Source organism: Peromyscus leucopus, chromosome 5 (assembly GCF_004664715.2).
Source record: "Peromyscus leucopus breed LL Stock chromosome 5, UCI_PerLeu_2.1, whole genome shotgun sequence".
Classification (NCBI taxonomy): Eukaryota; Metazoa; Chordata; class Mammalia; order Rodentia; family Cricetidae; genus Peromyscus; species Peromyscus leucopus.
The window spans coordinates 59,484,231-59,490,230 of NC_051067.1; the positions used below are offsets into that span (position 1 = coordinate 59,484,231).

The 6,000-nt window shown below is 37.7% G+C and overlaps 1 long non-coding RNA gene across 3 annotated transcripts in view; it reads right to left on the bottom strand.

The window, feature by feature from the left end:
• LOC119088047 overlaps positions 1-5,797 on the bottom strand; it is a 29,704-nt gene extending 23,907 nt beyond the window's left edge. Inside the window, exons 1-2 of one of the 3 annotated variants that reach the window (XR_005091618.1) lie at positions 5,668-5,793; positions 5,365-5,462 (exon numbers count right to left, since the gene is read on the bottom strand). This is a non-coding gene — a long non-coding RNA (uncharacterized LOC119088047). Of the gene's footprint in view, positions 1-5,364; positions 5,463-5,667 lie in introns of all 3 variants that reach the window. The other 2 variants (XR_005091617.1, XR_005091616.1) reach the window with 2 other exon arrangements.
• Between the last annotated feature and the right edge of the window lie 203 nt (positions 5,798-6,000).

The following is a 6,000-nucleotide window of genomic DNA, read 5'->3' on the forward strand; positions in this document are numbered from 1 at the left end:
TCATTTTCTTAACATCTGCATTCAGTTTTTCAGAATGGATTTTCCTACTGGTGATGTTTGAGGGAATAGTCAATGCGGTTGCCTGATCAACGGAGCATGGGAGCAATTACTGCACTGTCCACGATTGCTCCTGGGGCACTCACTAGCCTTGTGGGAAATGTCTTACACCTCTAGTGATCATGGGGGCTTCCAATGGCCTCAGTTTCTTCATTTTCAATAAGGTGATATATAGCAATGTGTTTATTAAATATTGTATTTAGACTCATTAAAAAATTCATTAGTGGCATTCTGAAGAGTGATCATAAATTTACTTAGGAAAATTCTTTGGGGAAAAAGATGTCCAATTACCTGCATTGGGTGGAGGTGGGCAATTGGAAGGGGCAGTGAACTGTAAGAGGTATTAAGTCACGGGAGGTAGTAACATAGACTCTGTGTGAGCTGACCTACTTAAGTGGATCCTTTTCAAAAGTTGTTATGCAAGCAGATGCTTAGGAGGCCCCTATGGCTTCATACTCTCCATAAAAAACTTGGTTATTAATCGCTGTGGTGGGTGGTACGGTTGGGCACAGTTTTCTTAATCAAAATGTGAGACAAGACTCATTTTAATTGCTGTATTTATTGGCATCTCCTGGCTTTATGATAAATATTCTTGTTAATGCAGAAGCGGCGAACCTGAAAACTTCACTGATTTTTTTCTATATCATCCTATCTCACATACAGAAGTTTATCAAGCTACAAGTTTTTTTTTTTTAATCTTTCCAAGCTCTGCTCTTACAAAGCCATTCTGCATGAACATGTACTTGCTTAGGCTCATGCCTATGTGACACATTACATTTTCTAGGTTCGTGTGGAGTCTAATGAAGTGCCAAGTAGCTATTGGCTAACCGTTAGGTGAATGAATTATTTTTCTCTGTAATGAAACATTATTTAATATTTTTGTTTTCCATGTGTGTAGTTCTTTTTGTTTGTCAGTAGGAATTTCTAGACAGGGTTTCCCTGTGTAGCTTTGGAGCCTGTCCTAGAACTTGATCTACAGACCAGGCTGGCCTGAAACTCACAGAGATCCACTTGCCTCTGCCTCTCGAGTGCTGGGATTAAAGGTGTGCGCCACTACTGTCTGGCATGTGTGAGGTTTTAGCTTTGTTTTTGTGCTCCTGCACCCTTCCCCGTTTGTCTGCATTTATGGGTTTTCAAGATGGACACCAACTGCTCCTTGCCAGTCTATAGAGCAGGCTTTGGGAAGTCTCTAGAGGAAAGTGAGTACAGCAGTCCTTGAAGCTCTATTATCAAGAGTTCTCCTCTTTTCTTCTGCACATTCTTACTAGATGCAGGAGACTGAACCCAGGACCTTGAGCTAGTTAAATGCATTCTTTACTACTTAACCACACTTCTAGCTAAAACTTTTGGCTTATTCAGTATTGAATCTGTTCAAATTGGAATCCTTAAACTTTCGTTGCATTTGGAAAAGTTGCTTTACCATAAGGGTATGGAGCTTTCAAAACCAGAGTACTTAAGCTACGCCTTTGCTCCAGAGCCTTCTTTAGATGTTTTGGTTCTTTGGATCTGGAGCAGCACTCTGAAGACCCTTAGGGTCTATCAGATTTGAAAGCAGTGCTAGAGAGCAAAGGTCTAAGTTTGTAGAAATGAATTAAGCATGTAGAATGAATGGAGTTGGCCTGAAATACTTTTAAGGGGGCTGAATGGATGGCTGGGTTGGGTAAGTATTGCTTGTGTAAGCATGGGGATCTGCATACAGACTTCCAGCCCTGACCTAAATTCAATGTACAGTGGGAAGCACCTGTGTCCATGGCACTGGGCAGATGAGATGGCTGAAAGCTGGGTGCTTGCTAACCCTCAGCTTAGTTAAATAATGGGGGTGAGAGAACCTGCCTCAAAGAATACACTGCAAAGGAAATTGAAGAAGACATTTGACATTAATTTCTGGCCTCCACACATGCCCATAATGAAAAGTGTGCCTCCTCTACACATCGCGCGCACACACACACACACACACACTCACACATGCACTCACACATGAATGCATATATGCACAACACTACCACCACATCTTGTGGCGAAAAATAAATACATAAATTTTTTTTTTTTTTTGGTTTTTTCGAGACAGGGTTTCTCTGTGTAGCTTTGCGCCTTTCCTGGAACTCACTTGGTAGCCCAGGCTGGCCTTGAACTCACAGAGATCCGCCTGGCTCTGCCTCCCGAGTGCTGGGATTAAAGGCGTGCGCCACCACCACCCGGCTAAATACATAAATTTTTACATATAAATTATACAATTGGGAAAAATTCAGTCTTTTTGGTTTTTGCAAAGATCACCTTGTGACCATGTTTTTTTTAAAAAAATTTCATTTTTCTGTGTTTTTAAGACTTTTTTTCTGTATGTGCATCACATGAGTACCTGGTACTCTTAAAGGCTAGAAAAGGGCTTTGAAGCCTCTGGAACTGGAGTTACAGATGGTTGTGAGCCATCATTTGGGTGCTGGGAATTGAATCTGAGTCCTTTGAATGAGCAGTCAGTACTCTTCATTGCTGAGTTAACTGTCTAGCCCCAACTGATTGTTAAAATGACCCAATTCAGTTTTTCACTTGCCTCCTGGACCAAATGCTACTCAGAAGTAGACTCAGTGACCATTTGAATTTGTAAACTGCATCTTAGTTTATTTTGAAGGGAACAGATGTTATTTAGAAAACTGACTTCCAGAATTTTCCATTACCTGTGGACATCTGGATTATTTTGGCCAAGCACAGAAAGGCTTTGCCTTCCCAGGTGATGACTGGGTGACTGGGTGACTATGGAATGGTTGTTTTTTTGACTCTCAGCAATTCGTTATGAAATAATGGCCAAGCTTGTTTTTCTTGCCCTGACTTTACCATAGCCAAGCCCACGTGGCTGGAGACTAAACTGACTTCTCCACATCGCACAAAAAAGTTTATTGCGTACATTCTCCCCAATTTTCACCATTTTATTAGATTTTAATAAGCATTTTCTCAGAGCTTGGCAGTTTTTTATTAGCAGCTTCTCCAACACACCCGTGGAATTGTTCGGCATTCTGTGTTTTTAGCTGTGCTATTGTTTTAGTGGGATGTAGATGAGCTAAAGTATAGAGAGGAGAGACAGCATTTCTGGGTTAAGCTTCGTTCCTTGCTCTGAACTACAGCAGGAAAACAGAGGCCTTGCCTGCTCATTCACATTTGCTGTGAACGGAGAGTAACCCATCTCTCTTCAATGTGCTTCTGGTCTAATTCTTTTTATGTCTGAAAGAAATAAACCTCCTCAACAATTTAATTTATGGGAAATTTGGAAAGGGAACACTCTATCTTATATAGGTAGATGCATCACTTAAACATGGCCTGAAGAAAAGTAACAGAACTTAAGAAAAAATAACTACTATGCAATTTTAGTTGGTAGTAAATTCCATGTTACCCCTTTTTTAAAGTTCACTCATATGAAAAATTAGTGTAATGATATAACGGCTTGTGTACCTCTTTTTATCACATACAGGGTATCTAATTTCCTTAAATATAAACTCATGATTAAGATCTGAGAATGCTCATTAATAACTTTCTGATTCTCCAACTCTTTCTTAGGAGCAATCCTTTACATTTGGGCTATTAAACACGCACAGAAACTAATTATCACACTTCCAGATGAGCTGAGGACGTTTCGTTTTTAACCCTTCTCTAACTCAGTTACTCCTTTAATCATGCAATGGATTAAATCACTTACTGAGCATTTGAAAATTTGACTTGGAAGACCTAATAACCACCTTCCTTCCTTCCTTTCTTTGACAACAATTTGGATAATAATTGTTAGAAATGGAGCCATTAACAGTGAATTAATAAAGGATTTACTTACATAAAATAGTTCTCTGGTGAAATTTGTATACCTATAAAAAGCATAATATTCTTTCTTTCTCCAATATATAAGTAATTCATGGCTCTTGACTCAATAAAACAATTTCAATAAGATTCAGTAATTTGATAAAGAGAGAGAAAGACTTAAATTACATACAGCTTTAAAATTATAGTAATGATGATATATTTACTTTGCCTTTTAAAAAAGTATGTTATTTTTGTAACTTCAATGTTGAATTTATTTCTCCCTTGGCAGCTTCTTACACTTTATTTTTTTATATGTAAGATTGAAAAACAGACAGCTAGCAAGCCCAAAGTCAATTTAAAACTCTAACACATGGACTTAGTTAAATTAAAAAATATTTATTTATAATTAATAGCTAGTTACTTGAGAGAGTTAATATCCTTATCAATGTGCACTGCACACTCAATTAGTCTTTTCCTATTTACTGGTCTCATAGATCAAAAGTAAGCAAAACCATGTATTTTTGAGAAATATAAATGTAGATGCATGCATTTGTACTTGCATATAACAATTCAATTATGTGATAAAATGAACCAGAGGAATTTTTTGACCATTTCAGTGAGACTACACAATTTTCACATATGCATTTCTTCATTTTTTACTTTGTGCCAAATATATTTCTATTTACCAAGTGCTTTATAAAAATACTTTGTATTTATTTCAAAGGATTGATTTCAGAATGATGCAACAGAAGATCAATTTATATTCTAGTGATTTTCCTATGACCACGTGGTGCTGAGATTATAAAAGAAGGCAATTCTGGAAAAGCAGGAATAAACTAACCTTTCCCAGGTGACCTGAGGGGCTTTTGTAAGTAAAACAGATGCAAAATCACTCCCTGATAATTTTAGATCAAATATGTTGCTCTGAATATAGTTGGTCTTTTTTTTTTCTTTTTTGGCCCATCTTTCTCCTTTAATTTCTATGAATCATCACTATTGGTGAATAATTGACATTCTTAAGACACTGTCTTTTCACAAAACTTTCCTTAAGCACTAATGGATGGGCCTCAGGAACTGCTGACTTATTTTATTGCTAGGATTTATTCATATAGACTCATCTAGGCTTTCTCAGGTGTCTTTGACTCATGCCTACCAAGACATGCTACAAGGCATTTTCCTATGTGGCAGAAATTTGAACTGATATTTTTATATTATACACTCAAATAAGGGATGGTATTTCTTTCCATTTACCTGGATGGGGATAGAATGAAAGAAAAATGAAAGTAAATTCTAACTTGTAGAAAATTACTAAATTCATTTGAACTAAAATAGCTTTTTATAGTATTTAAGTTGTTAACTTAAAGGTAAGAATTTTTAGCTTTGAGAGAAAGTGCTCTCCCAATATCATAAGATCTAATATTTTAGTGCATTATTCAAGAATAATCACAATTAAGTTATAATTAGTCATCATTACAGACAAGTTTACAACTCTTTCTTAACAGTAAACATATTCATGGTTTTCAGTACCTTTGAAACTTGGGTCCCGTGTGTGAGAGTCAATTGCTTATAGGTCTTTAGAAAGAGCGATCACTTCCTGAGGGGTCAGGCTAGGAGAATTAGTTTACCTGCAGTAATAAACCTGATGGGTCAAATCAAAATGCTAGGTTTGTGTTCCAGAGACGAGAGTGGAAAGTATAATTGAGACCCATCTCATAGCAGTGATTCGACACACACATCAATGGCATTACCCCAGAAAGAAGCACATTGAATACTTCTAAAAATTCATTCTCAAGGCATGCACATGCAAACAAAGAGAACCCCAAGACTCACAGTTCATTTGAATTCACAAGGGAAAATTTTCAGGACGAATGTTGCTTTGACGTTGTCTTACTGATGCAGAGGGAAGCCAAACCTGTTTTTAATTGCAAAACCAAATGGTTTATGCATGGGCTCTGCCATGCTTGTGCGAACATGTTCCTTTTATAGTCTCCTCCCCCTCCCCCAACACGAGACTAGGCTTGCCAACATTGTGTTGGAGCATGGTCACATTTAAACAAGAAGCCTTGCAGGGATTTTGGGAGGTGGGGGGTGGCGATGTCAATCTGTCAGAGATGTCGCCAGGAGTGGATCTAACTGCCTATCTGTTACCACTTGCTAATTAGG